Source organism: Schistocerca americana, chromosome 7 (genome assembly GCF_021461395.2).
Source record: "Schistocerca americana isolate TAMUIC-IGC-003095 chromosome 7, iqSchAmer2.1, whole genome shotgun sequence".
NCBI lineage: Eukaryota > Metazoa > Arthropoda > Insecta > Orthoptera > Acrididae > Schistocerca > Schistocerca americana.
In genome coordinates, this window is record NC_060125.1 from 135000662 (window position 1) to 135021520 (window position 20859).

At 51.0% G+C, this 20859-nt stretch overlaps 12 non-coding genes across 12 annotated transcripts; all 12 read right to left on the minus strand.

Moving 5' to 3' along the window:
• Positions 1 to 1460: 1460 nt before the first annotated feature.
• On the minus strand, positions 1461 to 1544 carry Trnal-uaa. The gene has a single exon. It is a non-coding gene; the product is annotated as a tRNA-Leu (tRNA).
• A 1571-nt stretch (positions 1545 to 3115) lies between these two features.
• On the minus strand, positions 3116 to 3199 carry Trnal-uaa. The gene has a single exon. It is a non-coding gene; the product is annotated as a tRNA-Leu (tRNA).
• Positions 3200 to 4770: 1571 nt separating this feature from the next.
• Trnal-uaa lies at positions 4771 to 4854 on the minus strand. The gene has a single exon. It is a non-coding gene; the product is annotated as a tRNA-Leu (tRNA).
• Positions 4855 to 6425: 1571 nt separating this feature from the next.
• On the minus strand, positions 6426 to 6509 carry Trnal-uaa. The gene has a single exon. It is a non-coding gene; the product is annotated as a tRNA-Leu (tRNA).
• A 1571-nt stretch (positions 6510 to 8080) lies between these two features.
• Trnal-uaa lies at positions 8081 to 8164 on the minus strand. The gene has a single exon. It is a non-coding gene; the product is annotated as a tRNA-Leu (tRNA).
• A 1561-nt stretch (positions 8165 to 9725) lies between these two features.
• Positions 9726 to 9809, minus strand: Trnal-uaa. The gene has a single exon. It is a non-coding gene; the product is annotated as a tRNA-Leu (tRNA).
• Positions 9810 to 11380: 1571 nt separating this feature from the next.
• On the minus strand, positions 11381 to 11464 carry Trnal-uaa. The gene has a single exon. It is a non-coding gene; the product is annotated as a tRNA-Leu (tRNA).
• A 1571-nt stretch (positions 11465 to 13035) lies between these two features.
• On the minus strand, positions 13036 to 13119 carry Trnal-uaa. Its single transcript has one exon. It is a non-coding gene; the product is annotated as a tRNA-Leu (tRNA).
• Positions 13120 to 14680: 1561 nt separating this feature from the next.
• On the minus strand, positions 14681 to 14764 carry Trnal-uaa. The gene has a single exon. It is a non-coding gene; the product is annotated as a tRNA-Leu (tRNA).
• A 1571-nt stretch (positions 14765 to 16335) lies between these two features.
• Trnal-uaa lies at positions 16336 to 16419 on the minus strand. Its single transcript has one exon. It is a non-coding gene; the product is annotated as a tRNA-Leu (tRNA).
• Positions 16420 to 17980: 1561 nt separating this feature from the next.
• On the minus strand, positions 17981 to 18064 carry Trnal-uaa. The gene has a single exon. It is a non-coding gene; the product is annotated as a tRNA-Leu (tRNA).
• Positions 18065 to 19635: 1571 nt separating this feature from the next.
• On the minus strand, positions 19636 to 19719 carry Trnal-uaa. Its single transcript has one exon. It is a non-coding gene; the product is annotated as a tRNA-Leu (tRNA).
• Between the last annotated feature and the right edge of the window lie 1140 nt (positions 19720 to 20859).

A 20859-nucleotide genomic window follows, 5' to 3' on the forward strand; every position in this document is an offset into this window, starting at 1 on the left:
TAATAATATGTAAGACGCAATGTCAGATGTGGCGTACTAAACGCACCCTCGCTTTCGGGAACCAATGTGGCGAGTTGGACCGCTTTCTTCCGTCGCTTCCAGTTTGAACTGTAACTAGCAAAACTGTATTTAGTAATAGGAACATTGTCACATTGATGCAAAGAAAACTAGATATTAACGAACGGCGAATAAGACCGTTTCCTAGCAACAGCCACGCTTTGGTTTACGCACTCGTGGGAAGCCAATGAAATACTTCATGTGAGGCTCTAACTGTGGGCCTTCACTTTACAATACTTAGGCTCTGCCCCGGTGGTACCGACGCATACATACTGAAACGTCTTTGGATCGTCAGTGAGTACTTCATATTAGAAATTTCGTGTTCGCCCTGATGTGCATTAAAGGGCCAATTTATCAGAGAAAGTCAGTTCTGCGCCTAGTTACAGTATGTCGCCCTAGCAGCACCAGGAAATCGGGTTCAGTGGTGCTCGCGTCGCACTCGGCGTTGAGCGCCTGCAGCGCTATCGCCTTCGGCCTCTGGCGCCAGGAGGGAAGGCGACACATCACGGCGCAAGCAGCGCGTAGCAGAAGGCGGTGGTGGTGTGTCGGTCAGCATGGTTGCTTCCCAAGTAGCTGCTCCGGGTTCGAAGCGCGGACATCGCACGGAAGTTGTCTCCTTTACTCAGGAGAGTGTTTTCAACGGTACGAATGGTTTCCCTTCTCCCCTCGTAGGCTAGTGCGGATTACGATTCACAGCATCGTGTGTCCCCATGTGTCGACTTTGCTCGGCTGACGCTAAAGCTGACGCTTGCAAATGGGCGTATATGTAGAGGACATGCGCTAGAAACGACTGGGAGAGGCCACATCGACAAACACACAACGGACCCGTTCATTTGACTGTGGCCGCATGTTCGCGCCTTTGCGTACCGAGAGCAAGAGGGGGTCAGCGTGCTGGACCGTACCATTACCGCACAGCAGCACCAAAAACTAAGGAAAAAGGCAAAACTGAAGAAACCAAGACACGCGGACTTCCTAGTTCGTCATCCAGCCGAGCACTAGCCACGGCCAACGCTGCCTAATTTCGGTAATCGGACATGAACCCGTGTCGTTGGCACGGCATACAAGTTGGCGAGAATGTTGCCAGACGTGCGGACGTCTTAGTCCGTGTACAGATCACTTGCGATTTGCCTGACAGTCTCTCGCGTTGCCTTTTAGGGAAGGAAAATGGAATAGCCCTGAGCCACAACACAACGACCACAGAAACGTCCGTGAGAAGAGCTGAAACTCGGCACGAGAAAAATATGTTCCGCTATTTGTTTTCGGCCGCTCGGGCTATCGGACGTGCGACGCCTGCACTGCTGTCACTGTCGTCTCTAGTAAAATCTCCGCGGCGTGTTTCTGCGTAATTTACTTGTTCTATAAGATGAAGGGAGTATGTTAGTTTCAGAATGTTTAAAATGCATTGTCAGATGTGGGGTTCGAACCCACGCTCCCTTACGGGAACCAGAGCTTAAATCTGGCGCCTTAGACCGCTCGGCCAATCTGACGAGCGAGACAAGCGCTCCAGTGACTTCCATCTCTAGCAAGATCTCAGGAACCTCACTCCGAAATCTCTTTCCTTTTTCGGTAGAATGGAATTATGTCAGTTTAATAATATGTAAGACGCAATGTCAGATGTGGCGTACTAAACGCACCCTCGCTTTCGGGAACCAATGTGGCGAGTTGGACCGCTTTCTTCCGTCGCTTCCAGTTTGAACTGTAACTAGCAAAACTGTATTTAGTAATAGGAACATTGTCACATTGATGCAAAGAAAACTAGATATTAACGAACGGCGAATAAGACCGTTTCCTAGCAACAGCCACGCTTTGGTTTACGCACTCGTGGGAAGCCAATGAAATACTTCATGTGAGGCTCTAACTGTGGGCCTTCACTTTACAATACTTAGGCTCTGCCCCGGTGGTACCGACACATACATACTGAAACGTCTTTGGATCGTCAGTGAGTACTTCATATTAGAAATTTCGTGTTCGCCCTGATGTGCATTAAAGGGCCAATTTATCAGAGAAAGTCAGTTCTGCGCCTAGTTACAGTATGTCGCCCTAGCAGCACCAGGAAATCGGGTTCAGTGGTGCTCGCGTCGCACTCGGCGTTGAGCGCCTGCAGCGCTATCGCCTTCGGCCTCTGGCGCCAGGAGGGAAGGCGACACATCACGGCGCAAGCAGCGCGTAGCAGAAGGCGGTGGTGGTGTGTCGGTCAGCATGGTTGCTTCCCAAGTAGCTGCTCCGGGTTCGAAGCGCGGACATCGCACGGAAGTTGTCTCCTTTACTCAGGAGAGTGTTTTCAACGGTACGAATGGTTTCCCTTCTCCCCTCGTAGGCTAGTGCGGATTACGATTCACAGCATCGTGTGTCCCCATGTGTCGACTTGTCTCGACTTTGCTCGGCTGACGCGAAAGCTGACGCTTGCAAATGGGCGTATATGTAGAGGACATGCGCTAGAAACGACTGGGAGAGGCCACATCGACAAACACACAACGGACCCGTTCATTTGACTGTGGCCGCATGTTCGCGCCTTTGCGTACCGAGAGCAAGAGGGGGTCAGCGTGCTGGACCGTACCATTACCGCACAGCAGCACCAAAAACTAAGGAAAAAGGCAAAACTGAAGAAACCAAGACACGCGGACTTCCTAGTTCGTCATCCAGCCGAGCACTAGCCACGGCCAACGCTGCCTAATTTCGGTAATCGGACATGAACCCGTGTCGTTGGCACGGCATACAAGTTGGCGAGAATGTTGCCAGACGTGCGGACGTCTTAGTCCGTGTACAGATCACTTGCGATTTGCCTGACAGTCTCTCGCGTTGCCTTTTAGGGAAGGAAAATGGAATAGCCCTGAGCCACAACACAACGACCACAGAAACGTCCGTGAGAAGAGCTGAAACTCGGCACGAGAAAAATATGTTCCGCTATTTGTTTTCGGCCGCTCGGGCTATCGGACGTGCGACGCCTGCACTGCTGTCACTGTCGTCTCTAGTAAAATCTCCGCGGCGTGTTTCTGCGTAATTTACTTGTTCTATAAGATGAAGGGAGTATGTTAGTTTCAGAATGTTTAAAATGCATTGTCAGATGTGGGGTTCGAACCCACGCTCCCTTACGGGAACCAGAGCTTAAATCTGGCGCCTTAGACCGCTCGGCCAATCTGACGAGCGAGACAAGCGCTCCAGTGACTTCCATCTCTAGCAAGATCTCAGGAACCTCACTCCGAAATCTCTTTCCTTTTTCGGTAGAATGGAATTATGTCAGTTTAATAATATGTAAGACGCAATGTCAGATGTGGCGTACTAAACGCACCCTCGCTTTCGGGAACCAATGTGGCGAGTTGGACCGCTTTCTTCCGTCGCTTCCAGTTTGAACTGTAACTAGCAAAACTGTATTTAGTAATAGGAACATTGTCACATTGATGCAAAGAAAACTAGATATTAACGAACGGCGAATAAGACCGTTTCCTAGCAACAGCCACGCTTTGGTTTACGCACTCGTGGGAAGCCAATGAAATACTTCATGTGAGGCTCTAACTGTGGGCCTTCACTTTACAATACTTAGGCTCTGCCCCGGTGGTACCGACACATACATACTGAAACGTCTTTGGATCGTCAGTGAGTACTTCATATTAGAAATTTCGTGTTCGCCCTGATGTGCATTAAAGGGCCAATTTATCAGAGAAAGTCAGTTCTGCGCCTAGTTACAGTATGTCGCCCTAGCAGCACCAGGAAATCGGGTTCAGTGGTGCTCGCGTCGCACTCGGCGTTGAGCGCCTGCAGCGCTATCGCCTTCGGCCTCTGGCGCCAGGAGGGAAGGCGACACATCACGGCGCAAGCAGCGCGTAGCAGAAGGCGGTGGTGGTGTGTCGGTCAGCATGGTTGCTTCCCAAGTAGCTGCTCCGGGTTCGAAGCGCGGACATCGCACGGAAGTTGTCTCCTTTACTCAGGAGAGTGTTTTCAACGGTACGAATGGTTTCCCTTCTCCCCTCGTAGGCTAGTGCGGATTACGATTCACAGCATCGTGTGTCCCCATGTGTCGACTTGTCTCGACTTTGCTCGGCTGACGCGAAAGCTGACGCTTGCAAATGGGCGTATATGTAGAGGACATGCGCTAGAAACGACTGGGAGAGGCCACATCGACAAACACACAACGGACCCGTTCATTTGACTGTGGCCGCATGTTCGCGCCTTTGCGTACCGAGAGCAAGAGGGGGTCAGCGTGCTGGACCGTACCATTACCGCACAGCAGCACCAAAAACTAAGGAAAAAGGCAAAACTGAAGAAACCAAGACACGCGGACTTCCTAGTTCGTCATCCAGCCGAGCACTAGCCACGGCCAACGCTGCCTAATTTCGGTAATCGGACATGAACCCGTGTCGTTGGCACGGCATACAAGTTGGCGAGAATGTTGCCAGACGTGCGGACGTCTTAGTCCGTGTACAGATCACTTGCGATTTGCCTGACAGTCTCTCGCGTTGCCTTTTAGGGAAGGAAAATGGAATAGCCCTGAGCCACAACACAACGACCACAGAAACGTCCGTGAGAAGAGCTGAAACTCGGCACGAGAAAAATATGTTCCGCTATTTGTTTTCGGCCGCTCGGGCTATCGGACGTGCGACGCCTGCACTGCTGTCACTGTCGTCTCTAGTAAAATCTCCGCGGCGTGTTTCTGCGTAATTTACTTGTTCTATAAGATGAAGGGAGTATGTTAGTTTCAGAATGTTTAAAATGCATTGTCAGATGTGGGGTTCGAACCCACGCTCCCTTACGGGAACCAGAGCTTAAATCTGGCGCCTTAGACCGCTCGGCCAATCTGACGAGCGAGACAAGCGCTCCAGTGACTTCCATCTCTAGCAAGATCTCAGGAACCTCACTCCGAAATCTCTTTCCTTTTTCGGTAGAATGGAATTATGTCAGTTTAATAATATGTAAGACGCAATGTCAGATGTGGCGTACTAAACGCACCCTCGCTTTCGGGAACCAATGTGGCGAGTTGGACCGCTTTCTTCCGTCGCTTCCAGTTTGAACTGTAACTAGCAAAACTGTATTTAGTAATAGGAACATTGTCACATTGATGCAAAGAAAACTAGATATTAACGAACGGCGAATAAGACCGTTTCCTAGCAACAGCCACGCTTTGGTTTACGCACTCGTGGGAAGCCAATGAAATACTTCATGTGAGGCTCTAACTGTGGGCCTTCACTTTACAATACTTAGGCTCTGCCCCGGTGGTACCGACACATACATACTGAAACGTCTTTGGATCGTCAGTGAGTACTTCATATTAGAAATTTCGTGTTCGCCCTGATGTGCATTAAAGGGCCAATTTATCAGAGAAAGTCAGTTCTGCGCCTAGTTACAGTATGTCGCCCTAGCAGCACCAGGAAATCGGGTTCAGTGGTGCTCGCGTCGCACTCGGCGTTGAGCGCCTGCAGCGCTATCGCCTTCGGCCTCTGGCGCCAGGAGGGAAGGCGACACATCACGGCGCAAGCAGCGCGTAGCAGAAGGCGGTGGTGGTGTGTCGGTCAGCATGGTTGCTTCCCAAGTAGCTGCTCCGGGTTCGAAGCGCGGACATCGCACGGAAGTTGTCTCCTTTACTCAGGAGAGTGTTTTCAACGGTACGAATGGTTTCCCTTCTCCCCTCGTAGGCTAGTGCGGATTACGATTCACAGCATCGTGTGTCCCCATGTGTCGACTTGTCTCGACTTTGCTCGGCTGACGCGAAAGCTGACGCTTGCAAATGGGCGTATATGTAGAGGACATGCGCTAGAAACGACTGGGAGAGGCCACATCGACAAACACACAACGGACCCGTTCATTTGACTGTGGCCGCATGTTCGCGCCTTTGCGTACCGAGAGCAAGAGGGGGTCAGCGTGCTGGACCGTACCATTACCGCACAGCAGCACCAAAAACTAAGGAAAAAGGCAAAACTGAAGAAACCAAGACACGCGGACTTCCTAGTTCGTCATCCAGCCGAGCACTAGCCACGGCCAACGCTGCCTAATTTCGGTAATCGGACATGAACCCGTGTCGTTGGCACGGCATACAAGTTGGCGAGAATGTTGCCAGACGTGCGGACGTCTTAGTCCGTGTACAGATCACTTGCGATTTGCCTGACAGTCTCTCGCGTTGCCTTTTAGGGAAGGAAAATGGAATAGCCCTGAGCCACAACACAACGACCACAGAAACGTCCGTGAGAAGAGCTGAAACTCGGCACGAGAAAAATATGTTCCGCTATTTGTTTTCGGCCGCTCGGGCTATCGGACGTGCGACGCCTGCACTGCTGTCACTGTCGTCTCTAGTAAAATCTCCGCGGCGTGTTTCTGCGTAATTTACTTGTTCTATAAGATGAAGGGAGTATGTTAGTTTCAGAATGTTTAAAATGCATTGTCAGATGTGGGGTTCGAACCCACGCTGCCTTAGGGGAACCAGAGCTTAAATCTGGCGCCTTAGACCGCTCGGCCAATCTGACGAGCGAGACAAGCGCTCCAGTGACTTCCATCTCTAGCAAGATCTCAGGAACCTCACTCCGAAATCTCTTTCCTTTTTCGGTAGAATGGAATTATGTCAGTTTAATAATATGTAAGACGCAATGTCAGATGTGGCGTACTAAACGCACCCTCGCTTTCGGGAACCAATGTGGCGAGTTGGACCGCTTTCTTCCGTCGCTTCCAGTTTGAACTGTAACTAGCAAAACTGTATTTAGTAATAGGAACATTGTCACATTGATGCAAAGAAAACTAGATATTAACGAACGGCGAATAAGACCGTTTCCTAGCAACAGCCACGCTTTGGTTTACGCACTCGTGGGAAGCCAATGAAATACTTCATGTGAGGCTCTAACTGTGGGCCTTCACTTTACAATACTTAGGCTCTGCCCCGGTGGTACCGACACATACATACTGAAACGTCTTTGGATCGTCAGTGAGTACTTCATATTAGAAATTTCGTGTTCGCCCTGATGTGCATTAAAGGGCCAATTTATCAGAGAAAGTCAGTTCTGCGCCTAGTTACAGTATGTCGCCCTAGCAGCACCAGGAAATCGGGTTCAGTGGTGCTCGCGTCGCACTCGGCGTTGAGCGCCTGCAGCGCTATCGCCTTCGGCCTCTGGCGCCAGGAGGGAAGGCGACACATCACGGCGCAAGCAGCGCGTAGCAGAAGGCGGTGGTGGTGTGTCGGTCAGCATGGTTGCTTCCCAAGTAGCTGCTCCGGGTTCGAAGCGCGGACATCGCACGGAAGTTGTCTCCTTTACTCAGGAGAGTGTTTTCAACGGTACGAATGGTTTCCCTTCTCCCCTCGTAGGCTAGTGCGGATTACGATTCACAGCATCGTGTGTCCCCATGTGTCGACTTGTCTCGACTTTGCTCGGCTGACGCGAAAGCTGACGCTTGCAAATGGGCGTATATGTAGAGGACATGCGCTAGAAACGACTGGGAGAGGCCACATCGACAAACACACAACGGACCCGTTCATTTGACTGTGGCCGCATGTTCGCGCCTTTGCGTACCGAGAGCAAGAGGGGGTCAGCGTGCTGGACCGTACCATTACCGCACAGCAGCACCAAAAACTAAGGAAAAAGGCAAAACTGAAGAAACCAAGACACGCGGACTTCCTAGTTCGTCATCCAGCCGAGCACTAGCCACGGCCAACGCTGCCTAATTTCGGTAATCGGACATGAACCCGTGTCGTTGGCACGGCATACAAGTTGGCGAGAATGTTGCCAGACGTGCGGACGTCTTAGTCCGTGTACAGATCACTTGCGATTTGCCTGACAGTCTCTCGCGTTGCCTTTTAGGGAAGGAAAATGGAATAGCCCTGAGCCACAACACAACGACCACAGAAACGTCCGTGAGAAGAGCTGAAACTCGGCACGAGAAAAATATGTTCCGCTATTTGTTTTCGGCCGCTCGGGCTATCGGACGTGCGACGCCTGCACTGCTGTCACTGTCGTCTCTAGTAAAATCTCCGCGACGTGTTTCTGCGTAATTTACTTGTTCTATAAGATGAAGGGAGTATGTTAGTTTCAGAATGTTTAAAATGCATTGTCAGATGTGGGGTTCGAACCCACGCTGCCTTAGGGGAACCAGAGCTTAAATCTGGCGCCTTAGACCGCTCGGCCAATCTGACGAGCGAGACAAGCGCTCCAGTGACTTCCATCTCTAGCAAGATCTCAGGAACCTCACTCCGAAATCTCTTTCCTTTTTCGGTAGAATGGAATTATGTCAGTTTAATAATATGTAAGACGCAATGTCAGATGTGGCGTACTAAACGCACCCTCGCTTTCGGGAACCAATGTGGCGAGTTGGACCGCTTTCTTCCGTCGCTTCCAGTTTGAACTGTAACTAGCAAAACTGTATTTAGTAATAGGAACATTGTCACATTGATGCAAAGAAAACTAGATATTAACGAACGGCGAATAAGACCGTTTCCTAGCAACAGCCACGCTTTGGTTTACGCACTCGTGGGAAGCCAATGAAATACTTCATGTGAGGCTCTAACTGTGGGCCTTCACTTTACAATACTTAGGCTCTGCCCCGGTGGTACCGACGCATACATACTGAAACGTCTTTGGATCGTCAGTGAGTACTTCATATTAGAAATTTCGTGTTCGCCCTGATGTGCATTAAAGGGCCAATTTATCAGAGAAAGTCAGTTCTGCGCCTAGTTACAGTATGTCGCCCTAGCAGCACCAGGAAATCGGGTTCAGTGGTGCTCGCGTCGCACTCGGCGTTGAGCGCCTGCAGCGCTATCGCCTTCGGCCTCTGGCGCCAGGAGGGAAGGCGACACATCACGGCGCAAGCAGCGCGTAGCAGAAGGCGGTGGTGGTGTGTCGGTCAGCATGGTTGCTTCCCAAGTAGCTGCTCCGGGTTCGAAGCGCGGACATCGCACGGAAGTTGTCTCCTTTACTCAGGAGAGTGTTTTCAACGGTACGAATGGTTTCCCTTCTCCCCTCGTAGGCTAGTGCGGATTACGATTCACAGCATCGTGTGTCCCCATGTGTCGACTTTGCTCGGCTGACGCGAAAGCTGACGCTTGCAAATGGGCGTATATGTAGAGGACATGCGCTAGAAACGACTGGGAGAGGCCACATCGACAAACACACAACGGACCCGTTCATTTGACTGTGGCCGCATGTTCGCGCCTTTGCGTACCGAGAGCAAGAGGGGGTCAGCGTGCTGGACCGTACCATTACCGCACAGCAGCACCAAAAACTAAGGAAAAAGGCAAAACTGAAGAAACCAAGACACGCGGACTTCCTAGTTCGTCATCCAGCCGAGCACTAGCCACGGCCAACGCTGCCTAATTTCGGTAATCGGACATGAACCCGTGTCGTTGGCACGGCATACAAGTTGGCGAGAATGTTGCCAGACGTGCGGACGTCTTAGTCCGTGTACAGATCACTTGCGATTTGCCTGACAGTCTCTCGCGTTGCCTTTTAGGGAAGGAAAATGGAATAGCCCTGAGCCACAACACAACGACCACAGAAACGTCCGTGAGAAGAGCTGAAACTCGGCACGAGAAAAATATGTTCCGCTATTTGTTTTCGGCCGCTCGGGCTATCGGACGTGCGACGCCTGCACTGCTGTCACTGTCGTCTCTAGTAAAATCTCCGCGGCGTGTTTCTGCGTAATTTACTTGTTCTATAAGATGAAGGGAGTATGTTAGTTTCAGAATGTTTAAAATGCATTGTCAGATGTGGGGTTCGAACCCACGCTCCCTTACGGGAACCAGAGCTTAAATCTGGCGCCTTAGACCGCTCGGCCAATCTGACGAGCGAGACAAGCGCTCCAGTGACTTCCATCTCTAGCAAGATCTCAGGAACCTCACTCCGAAATCTCTTTCCTTTTTCGGTAGAATGGAATTATGTCAGTTTAATAATATGTAAGACGCAATGTCAGATGTGGCGTACTAAACGCACCCTCGCTTTCGGGAACCAATGTGGCGAGTTGGACCGCTTTCTTCCGTCGCTTCCAGTTTGAACTGTAACTAGCAAAACTGTATTTAGTAATAGGAACATTGTCACATTGATGCAAAGAAAACTAGATATTAACGAACGGCGAATAAGACCGTTTCCTAGCAACAGCCACGCTTTGGTTTACGCACTCGTGGGAAGCCAATGAAATACTTCATGTGAGGCTCTAACTGTGGGCCTTCACTTTACAATACTTAGGCTCTGCCCCGGTGGTACCGACACATACATACTGAAACGTCTTTGGATCGTCAGTGAGTACTTCATATTAGAAATTTCGTGTTCGCCCTGATGTGCATTAAAGGGCCAATTTATCAGAGAAAGTCAGTTCTGCGCCTAGTTACAGTATGTCGCCCTAGCAGCACCAGGAAATCGGGTTCAGTGGTGCTCGCGTCGCACTCGGCGTTGAGCGCCTGCAGCGCTATCGCCTTCGGCCTCTGGCGCCAGGAGGGAAGGCGACACATCACGGCGCAAGCAGCGCGTAGCAGAAGGCGGTGGTGGTGTGTCGGTCAGCATGGTTGCTTCCCAAGTAGCTGCTCCGGGTTCGAAGCGCGGACATCGCACGGAAGTTGTCTCCTTTACTCAGGAGAGTGTTTTCAACGGTACGAATGGTTTCCCTTCTCCCCTCGTAGGCTAGTGCGGATTACGATTCACAGCATCGTGTGTCCCCATGTGTCGACTTGTCTCGACTTTGCTCGGCTGACGCGAAAGCTGACGCTTGCAAATGGGCGTATATGTAGAGGACATGCGCTAGAAACGACTGGGAGAGGCCACATCGACAAACACACAACGGACCCGTTCATTTGACTGTGGCCGCATGTTCGCGCCTTTGCGTACCGAGAGCAAGAGGGGGTCAGCGTGCTGGACCGTACCATTACCGCACAGCAGCACCAAAAACTAAGGAAAAAGGCAAAACTGAAGAAACCAAGACACGCGGACTTCCTAGTTCGTCATCCAGCCGAGCACTAGCCACGGCCAACGCTGCCTAATTTCGGTAATCGGACATGAACCCGTGTCGTTGGCACGGCATACAAGTTGGCGAGAATGTTGCCAGACGTGCGGACGTCTTAGTCCGTGTACAGATCACTTGCGATTTGCCTGACAGTCTCTCGCGTTGCCTTTTAGGGAAGGAAAATGGAATAGCCCTGAGCCACAACACAACGACCACAGAAACGTCCGTGAGAAGAGCTGAAACTCGGCACGAGAAAAATATGTTCCGCTATTTGTTTTCGGCCGCTCGGGCTATCGGACGTGCGACGCCTGCACTGCTGTCACTGTCGTCTCTAGTAAAATCTCCGCGGCGTGTTTCTGCGTAATTTACTTGTTCTATAAGATGAAGGGAGTATGTTAGTTTCAGAATGTTTAAAATGCATTGTCAGATGTGGGGTTCGAACCCACGCTGCCTTAGGGGAACCAGAGCTTAAATCTGGCGCCTTAGACCGCTCGGCCAATCTGACGAGCGAGACAAGCGCTCCAGTGACTTCCATCTCTAGCAAGATCTCAGGAACCTCACTCCGAAATCTCTTTCCTTTTTCGGTAGAATGGAATTATGTCAGTTTAATAATATGTAAGACGCAATGTCAGATGTGGCGTACTAAACGCACCCTCGCTTTCGGGAACCAATGTGGCGAGTTGGACCGCTTTCTTCCGTCGCTTCCAGTTTGAACTGTAACTAGCAAAACTGTATTTAGTAATAGGAACATTGTCACATTGATGCAAAGAAAACTAGATATTAACGAACGGCGAATAAGACCGTTTCCTAGCAACAGCCACGCTTTGGTTTACGCACTCGTGGGAAGCCAATGAAATACTTCATGTGAGGCTCTAACTGTGGGCCTTCACTTTACAATACTTAGGCTCTGCCCCGGTGGTACCGACACATACATACTGAAACGTCTTTGGATCGTCAGTGAGTACTTCATATTAGAAATTTCGTGTTCGCCCTGATGTGCATTAAAGGGCCAATTTATCAGAGAAAGTCAGTTCTGCGCCTAGTTACAGTATGTCGCCCTAGCAGCACCAGGAAATCGGGTTCAGTGGTGCTCGCGTCGCACTCGGCGTTGAGCGCCTGCAGCGCTATCGCCTTCGGCCTCTGGCGCCAGGAGGGAAGGCGACACATCACGGCGCAAGCAGCGCGTAGCAGAAGGCGGTGGTGGTGTGTCGGTCAGCATGGTTGCTTCCCAAGTAGCTGCTCCGGGTTCGAAGCGCGGACATCGCACGGAAGTTGTCTCCTTTACTCAGGAGAGTGTTTTCAACGGTACGAATGGTTTCCCTTCTCCCCTCGTAGGCTAGTGCGGATTACGATTCACAGCATCGTGTGTCCCCATGTGTCGACTTGTCTCGACTTTGCTCGGCTGACGCGAAAGCTGACGCTTGCAAATGGGCGTATATGTAGAGGACATGCGCTAGAAACGACTGGGAGAGGCCACATCGACAAACACACAACGGACCCGTTCATTTGACTGTGGCCGCATGTTCGCGCCTTTGCGTACCGAGAGCAAGAGGGGGTCAGCGTGCTGGACCGTACCATTACCGCACAGCAGCACCAAAAACTAAGGAAAAAGGCAAAACTGAAGAAACCAAGACACGCGGACTTCCTAGTTCGTCATCCAGCCGAGCACTAGCCACGGCCAACGCTGCCTAATTTCGGTAATCGGACATGAACCCGTGTCGTTGGCACGGCATACAAGTTGGCGAGAATGTTGCCAGACGTGCGGACGTCTTAGTCCGTGTACAGATCACTTGCGATTTGCCTGACAGTCTCTCGCGTTGCCTTTTAGGGAAGGAAAATGGAATAGCCCTGAGCCACAACACAACGACCACAGAAACGTCCGTGAGAAGAGCTGAAACTCGGCACGAGAAAAATATGTTCCGCTATTTGTTTTCGGCCGCTCGGGCTATCGGACGTGCGACGCCTGCACTGCTGTCACTGTCGTCTCTAGTAAAATCTCCGCGACGTGTTTCTGCGTAATTTACTTGTTCTATAAGATGAAGGGAGTATGTTAGTTTCAGAATGTTTAAAATGCATTGTCAGATGTGGGGTTCGAACCCACGCTGCCTTAGGGGAACCAGAGCTTAAATCTGGCGCCTTAGACCGCTCGGCCAATCTGACGAGCGAGACAAGCGCTCCAGTGACTTCCATCTCTAGCAAGATCTCAGGAACCTCACTCCGAAATCTCTTTCCTTTTTCGGTAGAATGGAATTATGTCAGTTTAATAATATGTAAGACGCAATGTCAGATGTGGCGTACTAAACGCACCCTCGCTTTCGGGAACCAATGTGGCGAGTTGGACCGCTTTCTTCCGTCGCTTCCAGTTTGAACTGTAACTAGCAAAACTGTATTTAGTAATAGGAACATTGTCACATTGATGCAAAGAAAACTAGATATTAACGAACGGCGAATAAGACCGTTTCCTAGCAACAGCCACGCTTTGGTTTACGCACTCGTGGGAAGCCAATGAAATACTTCATGTGAGGCTCTAACTGTGGGCCTTCACTTTACAATACTTAGGCTCTGCCCCGGTGGTACCGACGCATACATACTGAAACGTCTTTGGATCGTCAGTGAGTACTTCATATTAGAAATTTCGTGTTCGCCCTGATGTGCATTAAAGGGCCAATTTATCAGAGAAAGTCAGTTCTGCGCCTAGTTACAGTATGTCGCCCTAGCAGCACCAGGAAATCGGGTTCAGTGGTGCTCGCGTCGCACTCGGCGTTGAGCGCCTGCAGCGCTATCGCCTTCGGCCTCTGGCGCCAGGAGGGAAGGCGACACATCACGGCGCAAGCAGCGCGTAGCAGAAGGCGGTGGTGGTGTGTCGGTCAGCATGGTTGCTTCCCAAGTAGCTGCTCCGGGTTCGAAGCGCGGACATCGCACGGAAGTTGTCTCCTTTACTCAGGAGAGTGTTTTCAACGGTACGAATGGTTTCCCTTCTCCCCTCGTAGGCTAGTGCGGATTACGATTCACAGCATCGTGTGTCCCCATGTGTCGACTTTGCTCGGCTGACGCGAAAGCTGACGCTTGCAAATGGGCGTATATGTAGAGGACATGCGCTAGAAACGACTGGGAGAGGCCACATCGACAAACACACAACGGACCCGTTCATTTGACTGTGGCCGCATGTTCGCGCCTTTGCGTACCGAGAGCAAGAGGGGGTCAGCGTGCTGGACCGTACCATTACCGCACAGCAGCACCAAAAACTAAGGAAAAAGGCAAAACTGAAGAAACCAAGACACGCGGACTTCCTAGTTCGTCATCCAGCCGAGCACTAGCCACGGCCAACGCTGCCTAATTTCGGTAATCGGACATGAACCCGTGTCGTTGGCACGGCATACAAGTTGGCGAGAATGTTGCCAGACGTGCGGACGTCTTAGTCCGTGTACAGATCACTTGCGATTTGCCTGACAGTCTCTCGCGTTGCCTTTTAGGGAAGGAAAATGGAATAGCCCTGAGCCACAACACAACGACCACAGAAACGTCCGTGAGAAGAGCTGAAACTCGGCACGAGAAAAATATGTTCCGCTATTTGTTTTCGGCCGCTCGGGCTATCGGACGTGCGACGCCTGCACTGCTGTCACTGTCGTCTCTAGTAAAATCTCCGCGGCGTGTTTCTGCGTAATTTACTTGTTCTATAAGATGAAGGGAGTATGTTAGTTTCAGAATGTTTAAAATGCATTGTCAGATGTGGGGTTCGAACCCACGCTCCCTTACGGGAACCAGAGCTTAAATCTGGCGCCTTAGACCGCTCGGCCAATCTGACGAGCGAGACAAGCGCTCCAGTGACTTCCATCTCTAGCAAGATCTCAGGAACCTCACTCCGAAATCTCTTTCCTTTTTCGGTAGAATGGAATTATGTCAGTTTAATAATATGTAAGACGCAATGTCAGATGTGGCGTACTAAACGCACCCTCGCTTTCGGGAACCAATGTGGCGAGTTGGACCGCTTTCTTCCGTCGCTTCCAGTTTGAACTGTAACTAGCAAAACTGTATTTAGTAATAGGAACATTGTCACATTGATGCAAAGAAAACTAGATATTAACGAACGGCGAATAAGACCGTTTCCTAGCAACAGCCACGCTTTGGTTTACGCACTCGTGGGAAGCCAATGAAATACTTCATGTGAGGCTCTAACTGTGGGCCTTCACTTTACAATACTTAGGCTCTGCCCCGGTGGTACCGACGCATACATACTGAAACGTCTTTGGATCGTCAGTGAGTACTTCATATTAGAAATTTCGTGTTCGCCCTGATGTGCATTAAAGGGCCAATTTATCAGAGAAAGTCAGTTCAGCGCCTAGTTACAGTATGTCGCCCTAGCAGCACCAGGAAATCGGGTTCAGTGGTGCTCGCGTCGCACTCGGCGTTGAGCGCCTGCAGCGCTATCGCCTTCGGCCTCTGGCGCCAGGAGGGAAGGCGACACATCACGGCGCAAGCAGCGCGTAGCAGAAGGCGGTGGTGGTGTGTCGGTCAGCATGGTTGCTTCCCAAGTAGCTGCTCCGGGTTCGAAGCGCGGACATCGCACGGAAGTTGTCTCCTTTACTCAGGAGAGTGTTTTCAACGGTACGAATGGTTTCCCTTCTCCCCTCGTAGGCTAGTGCGGATTACGATTCACAGCATCGTGTGTCCCCATGTGTCGACTTGTCTCGACTTTGCTCGGCTGACGCGAAAGCTGACGCTTGCAAATGGGCGTATATGTAGAGGACATGCGCTAGAAACGACTGGGAGAGGCCACATCGACAAACACACAACGGACCCGTTCATTTGACTGTGGCCGCATGTTCGCGCCTTTGCGTACCGAGAGCAAGAGGGGGTCAGCGTGCTGGACCGTACCATTACCGCACAGCAGCACCAAAAACTAAGGAAAAAGGCAAAACTGAAGAAACCAAGACACGCGGACTTCCTAGTTCGTCATCCAGCCGAGCACTAGCCACGGCCAACGCTGCCTAATTTCGGTAATCGGACATGAACCCGTGTCGTTGGCACGGCATACAAGTTGGCGAGAATGTTGCCAGACGTGCGGACGTCTTAGTCCGTGTACAGATCACTTGCGATTTGCCTGACAGTCTCTCGCGTTGCCTTTTAGGGAAGGAAAATGGAATAGCCCTGAGCCACAACACAACGACCACAGAAACGTCCGTGAGAAGAGCTGAAACTCGGCACGAGAAAAATATGTTCCGCTATTTGTTTTCGGCCGCTCGGGCTATCGGACGTGCGACGCCTGCACTGCTGTCACTGTCGTCTCTAGTAAAATCTCCGCGGCGTGTTTCTGCGTAATTTACTTGTTCTATAAGATGAAGGGAGTATGTTAGTTTCAGAATGTTTAAAATGCATTGTCAGATGTGGGGTTCGAACCCACGCTCCCTTACGGGAACCAGAGCTTAAATCTGGCGCCTTAGACCGCTCGGCCAATCTGACGAGCGAGACAAGCGCTCCAGTGACTTCCATCTCTAGCAAGATCTCAGGAACCTCACTCCGAAATCTCTTTCCTTTTTCGGTAGAATGGAATTATGTCAGTTTAATAATATGTAAGACGCAATGTCAGATGTGGCGTACTAAACGCACCCTCGCTTTCGGGAACCAATGTGGCGAGTTGGACCGCTTTCTTCCGTCGCTTCCAGTTTGAACTGTAACTAGCAAAACTGTATTTAGTAATAGGAACATTGTCACATTAATGCAAAGAAAACTAGATATTAACGAACGGCGAATAAGACCGTTTCCTAGCAACAGCCACGCTTTGGTTTACGCACTCGTGGGAAGCCAATGAAATACTTCATGTGAGGCTCTAACTGTGGGCCTTCACTTTACAATACTTAGGCTCTGCCCCGGTGGTACCGACGCATACATACTGAAACGTCTTTGGATCGTCAGTGAGTACTTCATATTAGAAATTTCGTGTTCGCCCTGATGTGCATTAAAGGGCCAATTTATCAGAGAAAGTCAGTTCTGCGCCTAGTTACAGTATGTCGCCCTAGCAGCACCAGGAAATCGGGTTCAGTGGTGCTCGCGTCGCACTCGGCGTTGAGCGCCTGCAGCGCTATCGCCTTCGGCCTCTGGCGCCAGGAGGGAAGGCGACACATCACGGCGCAAGCAGCGCGTAGCAGAAGGCGGTGGTGGTGTGTCGGTCAGCATGGTTGCTTCCCAAGTAGCTGCTCCGGGTTCGAAGCGCGGACATCGCACGGAAGTTTTCTCCTTTACTCAGGAGAGTGTTTTCAACGGTACGAATGGTTTCCCTTCTCCCCTCGTAGGCTAGTGCGGATTACGATTCACAGCATCGTGTGTCCCCATGTGTCGACTTTGCTCGGCTGACGCGAAAGCTGACGCTTGCAAATGGGCGTATATGTAGAGGACATGCGCTAGAAACGACTGGGAGAGGCCACATCGACAAACACACAACGGACCCGTTCATTTGACTGTGGCCGCATGTTCGCGCCTTTGCGTACCGAGAGCAAGAGGGGGTCAGCGTGCTGGACCGTACCATTACCGCACAGCAGCACCAAAAACTAAGGAAAAAGGCAAAACTGAAGAAACCAAGACACGCGGACTTCCTAGTTCGTCATCCAGCCGAGCACTAGCCACGGCCAACGCTGCCTAATTTCGGTAATCGGACATGAACCCGTGTCGTTGGCACGGCATACAAGTTGGCGAGAATGTTGCCAGACGTGCGGACGTCTTAGTCCGTGTACAGATCACTTGCGATTTGCCTGACAGTCTCTCGCGTTGCCTTTTAGGGAAGGAAAATGGAATAGCCCTGAGCCACAACACAACGACCACAGAAACGTCCGTGAGAAGAGCTGAAACTCGGCACGAGAAAAATATGTTCCGCTATTTGTTTTCGGCCGCTCGGGCTATCGGACGTGCGACGCCTGCACTGCTGTCACTGTCGTCTCTAGTAAAATCTCCGCGGCGTGTTTCTGCGTAATTTACTTGTTCTATAAGATGAAGGGAGTATGTTAGTTTCAGAATGTTTAAAATGCATTGTCAGATGTGGGGTTCGAACCCACGCTCCCTTACGGGAACCAGAGCTTAAATCTGGCGCCTTAGACCGCTCGGCCAATCTGACGAGCGAGACAAGCGCTCCAGTGACTTCCATCTCTAGCAAGATCTCAGGAACCTCACTCCGAAATCTCTTTCCTTTTTCGGTAGAATGGAATTATGTCAGTTTAATAATATGTAAGACGCAATGTCAGATGTGGCGTACTAAACGCACCCTCGCTTTCGGGAACCAATGTGGCGAGTTGGACCGCTTTCTTCCGTCGCTTCCAGTTTGAACTGTAACTAGCAAAACTGTATTTAGTAATAGGAACATTGTCACATTGATGCAAAGAAAACTAGATATTAACGAACGGCGAATAAGACCGTTTCCTAGCAACAGCCACGCTTTGGTTTACGCACTCGTGGGAAGCCAATGAAATACTTCATGTGAGGCTCTAACTGTGGGCCTTCACTTTACAATACTTAGGCTCTGCCCCGGTGGTACCGACGCATACATACTGAAACGTCTTTGGATCGTCAGTGAGTACTTCATATTAGAAATTTCGTGTTCGCCCTGATGTGCATTAAAGGGCCAATTTATCAGAGAAAGTCAGTTCTGCGCCTAGTTACAGTATGTCGCCCTAGCAGCACCAGGAAATCGGGTTCAGTGGTGCTCGCGTCGCACTCGGCGTTGAGCGCCTGCAGCGCTATCGCCTTCGGCCTCTGGCGCCAGGAGGGAAGGCGACACATCACGGCGCAAGCAGCGCGTAGCAGAAGGCGGTGGTGGTGTGTCGGTCAGCATGGTTGCTTCCCAAGTAGCTGCTCCGGGTTCGAAGCGCGGACATCGCACGGAAGTTGTCTCCTTTACTCAGGAGAGTGTTTTCAACGGTACGAATGGTTTCCCTTCTCCCCTCGTAGGCTAGTGCGGATTACGATTCACAGCATCGTGTGTCCCCATGTGTCGACTTGTCTCGACTTTGCTCGGCTGACGCGAAAGCTGACGCTTGCAAATGGGCGTATATGTAGAGGACATGCGCTAGAAACGACTGGGAGAGGCCACATCGACAAACACACAACGGACCCGTTCATTTGACTGTGGCCGCATGTTCGCGCCTTTGCGTACCGAGAGCAAGAGGGGGTCAGCGTGCTGGACCGTACCATTACCGCACAGCAGCACCAAAAACTAAGGAAAAAGGCAAAACTGAAGAAACCAAGACACGCGGACTTCCTAGTTCGTCATCCAGCCGAGCACTAGCCACGGCCAACGCTGCCTAATTTCGGTAATCGGACATGAACCCGTGTCGTTGGCACGGCATACAAGTTGGCGAGAATGTTGCCAGACGTGCGGACGTCTTAGTCCGTGTACAGATCACTTGCGATTTGCCTGACAGTCTCTCGCGTTGCCTTTTAGGGAAGGAAAATGGAATAGCCCTGAGCCACAACACAACGACCACAGAAACGTCCGTGAGAAGAGCTGAAACTCGGCACGAGAAAAATATGTTCCGCTATTTGTTTTCGGCCGCTCGGGCTATCGGACGTGCGACGCCTGCACTGCTGTCACTGTCGTCTCTAGTAAAATCTCCGCGGCATGTTTCTGCGTAATTTACTTGTTCTATAAGATGAAGGGAGTATGTTAGTTTCAGAATGTTTAAAATGCATTGTCAGATGTGGGGTTCGAACCCACGCTCCCTTACGGGAACCAGAGCTTAAATCTGGCGCCTTAGACCGCTCGGCCAATCTGACGAGCGAGACAAGCGCTCCAGTGACTTCCATCTCTAGCAAGATCTCAGGAACCTCACTCCGAAATCTCTTTCCTTTTTCGGTAGAATGGAATTATGTCAGTTTAATAATATGTAAGACGCAATGTCAGATGTGGCGTACTAAACGCACCCTCGCTTTCGGGAACCAATGTGGCGAGTTGGACCGCTTTCTTCCGTCGCTTCCAGTTTGAACTGTAACTAGCAAAACTGTATTTAGTAATAGGAACATTGTCACATTAATGCAAAGAAAACTAGATATTAACGAACGGCGAATAAGACCGTTTCCTAGCAACAGCCACGCTTTGGTTTACGCACTCGTGGGAAGCCAATGAAATACTTCATGTGAGGCTCTAACTGTGGGCCTTCACTTTACAATACTTAGGCTCTGCCCCGGTGGTACCGACGCATACATACTGAAACGTCTTTGGATCGTCAGTGAGTACTTCATATTAGAAATTTCGTGTTCGCCCTGATGTGCATTAAAGGGCCAATTTATCAGAGAAAGTCAGTTCTGCGCCTAGTTACAGTATGTCGCCCTAGCAGCACCAGGAAATCGGGTTCAGTGGTGCTCGCGTCGCACTCGGCGTTGAGCGCCTGCAGCGCTATCGCCTTCGGCCTCTGGCGCCAGGAGGGAAGGCGACACATCACGGCGCAAGCAGCGCGTAGCAGAAGGCGGTGGTGGTGTGTCGGTCAGCATGGTTGCTTCCCAAGTAGCTGCTCCGGGTTCGAAGCGCGGACATCGCACGGAAGTTTTCTCCTTTACTCAGGAGAGTGTTTTCAACGGTACGAATGGTTTCCCTTCTCCCCTCGTAGGCTAGTGCGGATTACGATTCACAGCATCGTGTGTCCCCATGTGTCGACTTTGCTCGGCTGACGCGAAAGCTGACGCTTGCAAATGGGCGTATATGTAGAGGACATGCGCTAGAAACGACTGGGAGAGGCCACATCGACAAACACACAACGGACCCGTTCATTTGACTGTGGCCGCATGTTCGCGCCTTTGCGTACCGAGAGCAAGAGGGGGTCAGCGTGCTGGACCGTACCATTACCGCACAGCAGCACCAAAAACTAAGGAAAAAGGCAAAACTGAAGAAACCAAGACACGCGGACTTCCTAGTTCGTC